Source organism: Mesoplodon mirus, assembly GCF_964341445.2.
Source record: "Mesoplodon mirus genome assembly, chromosome: 6".
In the NCBI taxonomy this organism is placed as follows: Eukaryota; Metazoa; Chordata; class Mammalia; order Artiodactyla; family Ziphiidae; genus Mesoplodon; species Mesoplodon mirus.
Window position 1 is genome coordinate 21,279,157 of NC_138982.1, and position 12,493 is coordinate 21,291,649.

Below are 12,493 nucleotides of genomic sequence, written 5' to 3' on the forward strand. Positions count from 1 at the left end.
AATTGCAAGCTGTTTTCCAGAGCTGTTGCACCTCTTTACATTCTAACCAGCAGAGTGTGAAGGTTCCAATTTCTCAATATTCTCATTGATAATTGTTAATGTCTTTTTTATTATAGCCATTTTAGTCGATGTTAAGTAGTATCTCATTGTGGCTTTAATTTGTATTTTCCTAATGACCAAAATGATTTCTTAAACTTGCTGGTTATACATGCTGAGTATTTAGTGTTCTTATATGAAATAACTTCCTGATACCCTTTTATATATTTTTATGCCCTTTGCCTTCCAAAAGCAGGTTCAAAACAGCAAAGACAGTTTTTCAAAGACTGAGCCTCAATGTTAGAAGCATTGTTTCCAATTCTGCAACTTTAGGTTGAAAGCATGTGACTCTGAAATATGATTTGCTTAAAATAAGTCTTTGGCAGTTATTGCACAGGTAGTCTAAATGTATGCTTTTATTTGATGTGTGACTGCTTTTAGACTGTGTATGAAGTTGTTGAGGACTTTGCATCAACACTTTTATCACTCTAGAAATTATTGCCCATTGTGTATATGACTATATATGTATCTGTTTAAAAGAATTATCATTTGAGATTATATTATTGAAATTATAAAAATAATACTAGATAAGGATAAGTAACAAAATTAGTTGATTTTTTTAAATGAAGATATGTTTTTTTTATTTTTTTAATTTAACTTTTATTTTATATTGGAGTATAGTTGACTTACAGTGTTGTGTTAGTTTCAGGTGTGTAGTGAAGTGGTTCAGTTATACGTGTACATGTATCAATTCTTTTTTAGGTTCTTTTCCCATTTGGTTATTACAGAACATTGAGTAGAGTTCCCTGTGCTATACAGTAGGTCCTTGTTGATTACCTGTTTTATATATAGTAGTGTGTATATGTTAATCCCAAACTCCTAATTTATCCCTCTCCTAGACCTTTCCCCTTTGGTAACCATGTTTGTTTTTGAAGTCTGTGAGTCTTTCTGTTTTGTAAATAAGTTCATTTGTATCATCTTTTTAGATTCCACATAGAAGTGATATCATATGATATTTGTCTTTCTCTGTCTGACTTGCTTGATCATCTCTAGGTCCATCCATGTTGCTGCAAATGGCATTATTTAATTCTTTATTGTGGCTGAGTGGTATTCCTGTGTGTGTGTGTGTGTGTGTGTGTGTGTGTGTGTATACACATCACATCTTTATTCATTCATCTGTCAATGGATATATTGGTTGTTTCCATGTCCTGGGAATTGTAAACAGTGCTGCAATGAACATGGGAGTGCATGTATCTTTCGAGTTATGGTTCTCTCTGGATATATGTCCAGGATGTGGGATTGCTGGGTCATATGTTAGTTCTATTTTTAGTTTTTTAAGGAACCTCCATACTCTTCTCCATAGTAATTGTACCAATTTACATTCCCACCAACAGTGTAGGAGGGTTCTCTTTTCTCCACACCCTCTCCAGCATTTATTATTTGTATACTTTTTGATGATGGCCGTTCTGACCGGTGTGAGGTGATACCTCGTTGTAGTTTTGATTTGCATTCCTCTAATAATTAGCGATGTTGGGCATCTTTCCATGTGCTTTTTGGCCATCCATATGTCTTCTTTAGAGAACTGTCTATTTAGGGCTTCTGCACATTTTTTGATTGTGGTGTGTTTTTTTTGTTTTTTTCTTTTTGATATTGAGCTGCACGAGCTAGTTGTGTATTTTGGAGACAAATCCCTTGTCAGCTGCTTCATTTGCAAATATTTTCTCCCATTCTGTGGGTTGTCTTTTAATTTTGTTTATGGTTTCCTTTGCTGTGCAAAAGCTTTTAAGTTTAATTAGGTCCCATTTGTTTATTTTCTTTTTATTTTCGTTACTCTAGGAGACAGATCCAAAAAGATATTTCTGCAATTTACATCAGACAATGTTCTGCCTATGTTTTCCTCTACGAGTTTTATAGTATCCGGTCTTACATTTAGGCCTTCAATCCATTTCAACATTACTTTTGTGTATGATGTTAAAGAATGTTGTAATTTCATTCTTTTACATGTAGCTGTCCAGTTTTCCCAGCACAACTTGTTGAAGAGGCTGTCTTTTCTCCATTGTATATTCTTGCCTCCATTGTCATAGATTAATTGACCATAGGTGCATGGGTTTATTTCTGGGCTTTCTATCCTGTTCCATTGATCTATATTTCTGTTTTTGTGCCAGTACTATACTGTTTTGATGACTGGAGCTTTGTAGTATAGTCTGAATTTAGGGAGCCTGATTCCTCCAGCTCTGTTTTTCTTTCTCAGTATTGCTTTGGCTATTCGGGGTCTTTGTGTCTCCATACAAATTTTAAGTTTTTTTTGTTCTAGTTCTATGAAAAATGCCATTGATAGTTTGATAGGGATTACACTGAATCTATAGATTGCCTTGGTTAGTATAGTCACTTTGACAATATTGACTCTTCCAATCCAAGAACATAGTATATCTTTCCATCTGTTTGTGTCATCTTCAACTTCTTTCATCAGTATCTTATAGTTTTCTGAGTACAGGTCTTTTGCCTCCTTAGGTAAGATTATTCCTGGGTATTTTATTCTTTTTGATGTGATGGTAAATGGGATTGTTTGTTTAATTGCTCTTTCTGATCTTTCACTGTTAGTGTATAGAAACAACAGATTTCTGTGTATTAACTTTGTATCGTGCAACTTTACTGAATTAATTGATGAGCTCTAGTAGTTTTCTGGTGGCATCTTTAGGATTTTCTATGTATACTATCTTGTCATCTTCAAACAGTGACAGCTTTAGTTCTTCTTTTCCAAGTTGGATTCCTTTTTTTTCTTTTTTTTCTCTGACTGCTGTGGCTAGGACTTCCAAAACTATGTTAAATAATAGTGGCAAGAGTGGACATCCTTGTCTCGTTCCTGATCTTAGAGTAAATGCTTTCAGCCTTTCACTGTTGAGTATGATGTTAGTTGTAGTTTTGTCATATATGGCCTTTATTATGTTGAGGTAGTTTCTCTCTGTGCCCACTTTCTGGAGAGTTTTTATCATAAATGGGTGTTGAATTTTGTCAAAAGCTTTTTCTGCATCTATTGAGATGATCATATGGATCTTATTCTTCAATTTGTTGATATGGTATATCACACTGATTGGTTTGCAGATATTGAAGAATCCTTGCATTCCTGGGATAAATCACACTTGATCATGGTGTATGCTTCTTTTAATGTATTGTTGGATTTGGTTTGCTAGTATTTTGTTGAGAATTTTTGCATCTATGTTCATCAGAGATGCTGGCCTGTAATTTAATTTTTCTGGTGGTGTCTTTGTCTGGTTTGGGTATCAGGGTGATTGTGGCCTCATAGAATGAGTTTGGCAGTGTTCCTTTGTCTGCAATTTTTTGGAATAGTTTCAGAAGGACAGGTGTTAACTCGTCTCTAAATGTTTGATAGAGTTCGCCTGTGAAGCCATCTGGTACTGGACTTTTGTTTGTTGGAAGATTTTTAATCACAGCTTCAATTTCAGTGCTTGTGATTGGTCTGTTCATATTTTCTATTTCTTCCTGGTTCAGTCTTGGAAGATTGTTCCTGTCTAAGAATTTGTCCATTTCTTCTAGGTTGTTCATTTTATTGGCATAGAGTTGCTTGTAGTAGTCTCTTATGATCCTTTGTATTTCTGTGGTGTCAGTTGTAACTTCTTTTTCATTTCTAATTTTGTTGATTGAGTCCTTTCCCTTTTTTTCCTTCACGAGTCTGGCTAAAGGTTTATCGATTCTGTTTATCTTTTCAAAGAACCAGCTGTTACTTTCATTGACATTTTATGTTGTTTTCTTCATCTCTATTTCATTAATTTCTTCTCTGAACTTTATGATTTCTTCTACTAACTTTGGATTTTGTTTGTTCTTCTTTCTCTAGTTGCTTTAGGTGTAAGGCTAGGTTGTTTCTTTGAGATTTTTCTTGTTTCCTGAGGTAAGATTGTATTACTGTAAATTTCTCTCTTAGGACTGCTTTAGCCGAGTTCCATAGGTTTTGTATCGTCGTGTTTCATTTTCATTTGTCTCTAGTTATTTTTCGATTTCCTCTTTGATTTCTTCATTGATCCATTGGTTGTTTAGTAACATATTGTTTAGCTTTCATGTGTATGTGTTTTTTTAGTTTTTTTCTTGTAGTTGATTTGTAATCTCATAGTGTTGTGGTCAGAAGAGATGCTTGATATGATTTCAGTTTTCTTAAATTTGCCGGGGTGTGCTTTGTGACCCAGCGTGTGATCTATCCTGGAGAATGTTCCATGTGCATTTGAGAAGAATGTGTATTCTCCTGCTTTTGAATGGAATGCTCTATAAGTATCAAGTAAGTCATTTGGTCTAGTGTGTCATTTAAGGCCTGTGTTTCCTTATTTTCTGTCTGGATGGTCTGTCTGTTGCTGTAAGAGGGGTGTTAAAGTCCCCCACTATTATTGTGTTACTGTTGATTTCTCCTTTTATGGCTGTTAGCATTTGCCTTATGTATTGAGGTGCTCCTCTGTTGGGTGCATATATATTTACTCTATCATTATGTAGTGTCCTTCCTTATCTCTTGCAACAGTCTTTATTTTAAAGTCTATTTTGTCTCATGAGTATTGCTACTCCAGCTTTCTTTTGATTTCCATTTGCATGGAATATCTTTTTCCATCCCCTAACTTTCAGTCTGTATGTGTTCCTAGATCTGAAGTTGGGTCTCTTGTAGGCAGCATATATATGGGTTCTGTTTTTGTATCCATTCAACCAGTCTGTTTTTTGGTTGGAGCATTTAATGCATTTACATTTAAGGTAATTATCAATATGTATGTTCTTATTTCCTTCTTGTCAATTGTTTTAGATTTGTTTTTGTAGGTTTTTTTTCTTCCCTTCCTGTTTTGTTCGCTTCTCTTGTGATTGGATGCCTGTCATTAGTGTTGTTTGGATTGCTTTTTCTTTTTTGTGTGTGTATCTATTGTAGATTTTTAGTTTGCTGTTACCATGAGATTTTGATATAGCAGTCTATATACAAACAAGATTGTTTTAAGTCGCTGGTCTTTTAATTTCCAATGCATTTCCAATATCCTGCATGTGTACCCTCCTCTTCTCACATTTGCTGGTTTTGATATCATATTTGTGTGTGGATGATTTCCTACCTTTACTCTATGTTTGCCTTTAATGGTGAGCTTTCCCATATGTAAATTTCTTGATTCTGGTTGTGGTCTTTTCTTTTCTGCCTAGAGTAGTTTTTTAAAGATTTTTTGTAAAGCTGTTTTGGTGGTGCTGAATTCTCTTAGCTTTTGCTTGTCTGTAAAGCTTTTGCTTTCTTCATCGAATCTAAATGAGAGGCTTGATGGGTAGAGTATTCTTGGTTGTAGGTTTTTCCCTTTCCTCACTTTAAATATATCATGCCATTTCCTTCTGGCCTGCAGAGTTTCTGTTGAAAAAAATCAGCTGATAACTTTATGGGGATTCCCTTGTATGTTATTTGTTGCTTTTTCCTTGTTGCTTGTAATATTTTTTCTTTGTCTTTATGAGTTTATCCTGTATGGAACTCTCTGCACTTCCTGGACTTGAGTGAGTGTTTCCTTTCTCATGTTAAGGAAGTTTTCAGCTATAATCTTTACAAATGTTTTCTCAGGCTCTTTCTCTCTCTCTTCTCCTTCTGGGACCCCTATAATGCGAATGTAGCTGTGTTTAATGTTGTCCCAGAGGTCTCCAAGACTGTCTTCATTTCTTTTCATTCTTTTTTCTTTATTCTGTTCCACAGCAGTGATTTCCACCAATTTGTCTTCCATCTAACTTATTCGTTCTTTTGCCTCATTTATTCTGCTATTGATTCCTTTTAGTGTATTTTTCACTTCAATTATTGTATTATTCATCTCTGTTCTTTAAATCTTCTAGCTCTTTGTTAAATATTTCTTGTATGGTCTCAGTCTGTGCCTCCATTCTTTTTCCAAGATCTTGGGTCATCTTTACCATTACTCTGAATTCTTTTTCAGGCAGATTGTGTATTTGCACCTCACTTAGTTGTTCTTCCGGTGTTTTATCTTGTTCCTTCATCTAAAACATATTTCTCTGCCATTTCATTTTGTCTAACTTGCTGTGTTGGTGGTCTCTGTTTCTCAGGCTGCAGGACTGTAATTCTTCTTGGTTGTGGTGTCTGCCACCTGGTGGGTAAGGTTGGTCCAGGGGCTTGTGCAGGCTTCCTGGTGGGAGGGACTGGTGCCTGGCCACTGGTGGGTGGAGCTGGGTCTTGTCCCTCTGATGGGCAGGGCCGTGTCAAGGGGTGTGTTTAGAGGTGTCTGTGTGCTCAGGACGTCTTTAGGCAGCCTGTCTGCTCATGGGTGGGGCTGTATTCCCACCCTGCTGGTTGCTTGGACTGAGGTGTCCCAGCACTGGAGCCTACATGAGCCACAGCTGACCCCCGCCTCCCCAGGAGACCCTCCTAGACCCACAGGTAGGTCTGGCCCAGGCTAATATGATGTCACTGCTTTGCCCTGGGTCCCAGTGCACGTGAAGCCTTGTGTGTCCCCTCCAAGAGTAGAGCCTCTGTTTCCCCCAGTCCTGTGGGAGCTCTTACTCAAACCCTGCTGGCCTTCAAAGCCAAATGCTCTGGGGGCTCCTCCTCCTGATGTGAGACCCCCAGGCTGGAGAGCCTGACATGGGGCTCAGAAGTCTCACTCCTGTGGGAGAACCTCTGCGAAATAATTATTTTCCAGTTTGTGGGTTGCCTACCTGGTGGGTGTGGGATTCGATTACACAGCAAAAGCGCCCCTCCTACCACCTCACTGTGGCTTCTTCTTTGTCTTTGGATGTAGAATATCTTTTTTGGTAGGTTCCAGTCTTTTTCGTCCATGGTTGTTCGGCAGTTAGTTGTGATTTTGGTGTTTTCCTGAGAGGAGATGATCTCAGGTCCTTCTGCTCCACCATCTTGTCTCCTCTCTGTTCTGTTTATAATTTTAAATTGACACCAATTCTGCTTGTTATATGCAAAGCTCTTCTCTAGTCTCCACATCAAAGTCAAATTTGTTCCATCTTGAAGATGTTAAAGAGTTAAGTCAGAATTACAGAATCGTCAAATGCAGACTTAAAACGGTAGGAGCCCACCATGAGGAGCACTCAGGTTCAGCCTCCTGGCCGCCCTGGCGTCTTCTTCCCCTGGCTGTGCACCTCTGAGTTAGTCGATCTTTAAACTATTTAAATCTCATAAGACAACTTCTTAGTCTGGATCTATATGCAGACTTTGTAAGAGAAGAAATTTCCTCCTTGTCTCCTTTGGACACAAGATTTAAATGTTCAATTTCTTGTTCGTGAACCATTCTTAAAAGTAACATATATTTACGTACTTTCAATGGGCAATTATGACACATTTAAATTGGCATTCTTAATATCCTTTAGAAATGATGATGTGGTATATTTTGACATGAAGACAATTATTATGTGGTGAAAAAAGGTAAACTAAGAATTCCAAAATTAAACAACATATGTTGTGTGTATGTGTGTATTTCCATTTTGCTTATTAAAAACGCACTTACATAAATATGTTAAATTTTAAAAGGTCTGGAAAGCTTTACACAGATATTTTAGCTATAATTTTCTCTGAGTGGTGAAATTATAGTGATTTCATATTATTTATACCATTCAGTATTTCCTGAAAACTTTCTGCAACATTTATTACTGTTACAAATAGAATAAAGCGGTTTTTATAAGAAATGTTTATTGAAGTCACAAGTTGATTAAAACTATTGTTAAAATTTATTAAACTAAACGTTTATGTTAAGAAAACAGGTTCTAAATTTAAAAGCCATTGAAGCAAAGGGTTGTAAAAAGGTAGAAAGAGGGCTGGTGGGCTTGAGAAGCCTTGTCCTTTACTAAAGAAGTAAATTTGCTGATCCAGATTCCACTGCTTCTATCACTGCTTCTATTTTGTGTGATTTGACAAAAATACACATTGTACTTGTTTTCTTATAAAGAGTCTTAAATATCTCACATTAGAAACCAAATAATTGGAATCCAGGTACGATTAGTGAAGAAAAAAATCTTTTTTGCTCTAAAACAGATTTCACATTTTAAACTCCCATTTGTATTCCAAATAACTTTTAACTCTTAAGCAATTAACTGTTGCTTCATCTACATGGTTACCCAGCTGCTATAATGGCCATGCAATCAGCAAACTTTTATTTTTATGCATTAGTTTTTTTGACACTGTGCCAATGAGTATTTAAAGAAATAAGGCAAAGAAAATAAACTTTATTCTTCAAGATCGTTTGAGTGCCATTAAAAACCACAGTGAAGGAGGTAATTTCCAGAGTGAAAAATGAAAATAAAAATTCTCTGGATGAGTTCTTACCCTCTCAGTAAATGAAAATCTGTGTGTAAAAATAAATAAATAAATAAATAACAACTGTAAGGGTCTCTATAGGAATTCTTTCAAGTAAAAATGGAGACATCCTGTTTGCTCGTTTGTTTGTTTCTGTATCAATTCTGGTAAAAAGCACACTCCTTCCTGCTGTGGATGCCCTGGGTTTCCCACCTTCAGGTCTACCCCATCTCTTCTGTCATCTGTTAGTAGAGTAAATGTGTCTGTACCTACTAAAGGCCAGCCCGTCCTCTGTACCTGTGTTCCTCTCCTCTGTTCACCGTGGGATTGCAGGTGGACTGTGCAGTCTTGACCTGTCCCTTTTCTTGGAGATTCTTCTCAGTGGCATTGAAACCTTGCTTTAGGCCAGTTTTCATCTAAGGTTGGACCATTGGCATCAGAATAACCTGGACACACAGATTCCTGGACAAACCCCAGACAGGCTGAGCCAGAAAGAGAGGGGGGAACTTGGAAACGTGCATTCTTCGCCAGCAGATTAACGTTTATGAACCTCTCATGTAATTCTTAGAAACAAGCCATCACACAAGTATCCCTGGATCGTGCATTCCTGTATTTCTCACTTCCTCTTCACAGCAAGTTTCAGGGAGAATCCCCGGTACGCATCCCGGCATCTGTACTCCTCATGTACTTGTATTGCAGGTCTCCTCATTCTAACATGTGCCCCGTCAGTAAAACATTTCTGAGCATGTCCTCTCAATGTGTATTTATTTGTTTATAAATTATATACATATACTAGTATGCTAGTGTACTCGATACATTATAAAACAATGTAAAGAGGAGCTAGAAAATAAGTAACATTTTTAATTTAAAAAACGTATTAACACTATATCATTTCAAGAATGTAGACATGTCTTATTTTAAATACTCTTGATCATTTTGTTTGTCAGATCTCAGTAGATTGTGATTTTGGGGGGGGACATTAAAATATGGCTGTTGAAGGGGCTCATACTAAAAAAATAGATGGGTTAGCCCTGCCATTTTCTTCTTGTAACACTCCACATGTGCTTACATTGTAAGTATTAGCCTCAGTGCCTAGAGGTCTTTGAAATCTTTTTTAAGCCAGGTTGAGGGTTAAATTAGTTAAAACCGCATAGTATAATCTGTAAGTCCGCTGAACCAGGCACATTTGAACTGCAGAAGTTTGTAGCATCGTGGGAGCAGAAGTAGGAGTGAGCGTGCCACTGTGAACCCCTCCACTTTGTGGGAGTTTCTTCCCTCAGGATGGCTTCTGTAGCCTGGGAGGGAGCCACCACTGATCCAAATATTAAATATTATAATAACTTAATTGCTTTACTTTTTGGACAAAAAAAAATCATATAAATAGAAGTTGTAATATTTTCTGTCCCTATCCCGGTGGACCACTTTGTACAGCTCCTTTGGGGCACCTGGCCCACTTCGGGACACCACTTATACCACTGAGTCTCTTAAAACTTGTTTTCCTTATTAACACTTACAAATCTTATTACTAAGATCATCAGTGATCTCCATGCTGCTAAATTTAATGGACTTTTTTCAGTTCATTTTTATTTGACCATTCGTAGTTTTCAGCTCAGTTGACCAATCTCCTGGTTTTTCTCCTATTATAAGTGGTTCAACCATTGACCCAGTTGCTCATATGTGGATCATTCCCACATATTTTTCTACTTTCCTAACTGCCCCCTGACCCCACGGTTCAGTCACTAGGATTTGTTGATTCTACTTCCTACGTGTGTTTCGTATCCATTCACTATTCTACCACCTCTGTCCCCACCCTGGTTTAAGCCTCCACTCCCTCAGAGTTCGGCCGTGGTCCCCCAGTGAGTCTTCTGAGGCCTGCTTTCTCCCGCCTACAGCTGGTGTCAGACTCAGAGAACACAAATCTGATCATTTTACTCCCTTGCTTAGGTCTCTTTAATAGCTCCCCATTACAGTGGAAAGAGACAGGGAAGATCTAGATGCTTCACCAGCCCAACTTCTTGCTCAGCTGTCTCACTCCATCATTTCCCCTGGGTGCTCTGTGCTCCAGACACACTGACTTTCTCTCTGATCCTTCACAGCGTGTTAAGTGTATCCCCCTGTGCAGACTCCCCGGCTACCTACACATTGCTCCCTGTGACAGGAATGGTCTTCTCCCTTCCCTGGTTACCAGCTGCTTCTCATCCTTCATGTTTTACTGCAAATATCATTTCTCCAGGGAATTCTAGTTGTACAGTTACACTGTCCTTTGTGTTTGCTTTATAACTCTTACCATACATATGAATAAACTGTCTAACCGTTATATCCCCCGTACCTAACAGGTAATAAAGGCTCCTTAAATATTTGACTAAATTAGCATCATTGTAGCAATATTTGTTTCTGTGTCCACAGACTCCCTACTCTGGGAGGATAATGTCCTTGTCTGGTTTGGTCTCCATTATTTTTCCATCATCTAACACATATGCACACACACATTTACACACAAACATTTGTCGACTTCACGTGAAGATTCTGTCGTTTCTTGTTTAATGCCTTCCCCTTCAGACTGTAAAGTGATGATATCTGTTTTGTGCACCCATGCCCAGTGCTTGATACAGTGCCTGACATTACAGTAAGTATTTGGTAATGGTCTTTATTTTTTAAATTAATCTGTCTCTGCCTTTTAATAAACAGGTTAATCCATTCCTATTTACTGTAATTCTAATATGTTTGAACTTACTTCTGACACCTTATTTTGTGTTGTCTGTGTCCTTCTTGTTTTTTTTTTCTTTTTCTATTTTTGTTTAGATTGATCAAGTTTTCTTCCATTATTTTCCCTCTAAAAATTAGGAAGTTAAGTATCCTCCTTTTAGTCTTCTAATTATTCTCTTTCAATTTCTAATGCAAGTATTTACTTTATATTTTTCTGCCAACATCTTACAACAAGACAGGAACCTCAGAAAGGATTTACTCTTCTCCCTTCCCTGCCACCTTTCTTAGGAGATTTTGCTTTTCAATTATTATTATTTATTTATAACAATCGGAACTTAAGTTTAACTAGTTCGTTTGGTTTTTATTTAACTCGCTCCTGCTCTTTTATCCCAGGTTCTACTCCTTGGTGTTCTGTTTATTAACTTTGGCTATACTATATATGGGGGGGACAATAACTTTTCTAATAATTTTTTAAAATAGGATTTGGGAGTGATATATTTTCTGCATTGTTACATATCAGAAAATGTGTTTATTTTGCCCTTCTATGTAATTGGTTTGCCTGGGTATGCGTCATATGTTCTCATTTTCCCTCAGTATTTCAGAGATTTTGCTCCGTTGTTTCCAGTGAGATGTCTGATATCATTGAAGGCTTTAGTATTTTGTTTTTAATGCTTATTGTCATGAAATGTCACTGTTACATACCTGGTACAGTTTTTGTTTTTGTTTTCCCATTCACACTGGCTCTTTCTTCAACTCTCAGAAATTTTCCATTATTTCTTGGAGAAGTTTTTTCTTCCATTTTTTTCTACTCTACTTTCTAGACTTCCTGTTAGCTGGATTTGGGAAGTTTGGGGGTTTATCCTCAGTGTCTGTTTGTTCTTTTGTACTGCAGCCGCAGAAACTGTCTCAATCTTCTCATTGATTGATCACTTAGCTGTGTTTGTTCTGCTGTTTGACCCACCATCTGTGCTTCATTTCAGTGTTTACATTTTTAATTTCCAGGATCCATAGTTTTCTTTCTCTGACTCCAGTATACTCTTGCATTTCTAAAGATAGACTTTTTTGGGCTTCCCTGATGGCGCAGTGGTTGAACGTCCGCCTGCCGGTGCAGGGGGCACGGGTTCGTGCCCCGGTCTGGGAAGATCCCACATGCCGCAGAGTGGCTGGGCCCGTGAGTCATGGCCGCTGAGCCTGCGCGTCCGGAGCCTTTGTTCCGCAACGGGAGAGGGCCCAACAGTGAGAGGCCCGCATACCGCAAAAAAAAAAAAAAAAAAAAAAAGATAGACTTTTTTTTAGTCTTTTTCTGTATTTGCTGCCATTGCCACAGGGTTCCTTCTTCTGCTGTTGATTCTAGTGCATCTTCTCAACAGTACGGGTTGTTGTAGATTCACAGGGGTCTGAGAGTCCCTGCTAGCCTACCTGTGAATACCGCATGTGGTTTCAGCCACTGTGGGGAGGGGCAGGACATGCCGCCAGGTGGGCTTTGCCTGAGCA

The 12,493-nt window shown here is 37.8% G+C and overlaps 1 protein-coding gene across 2 annotated transcripts in view; it reads left to right on the top strand.

Annotated features, from left to right (window-relative positions):
- NGLY1 (N-glycanase 1) overlaps positions 1-12,493 on the top strand; it is a 58,073-nt gene that overhangs the window by 16,859 nt on the left and 28,721 nt on the right. The window lies entirely within an intron of this gene.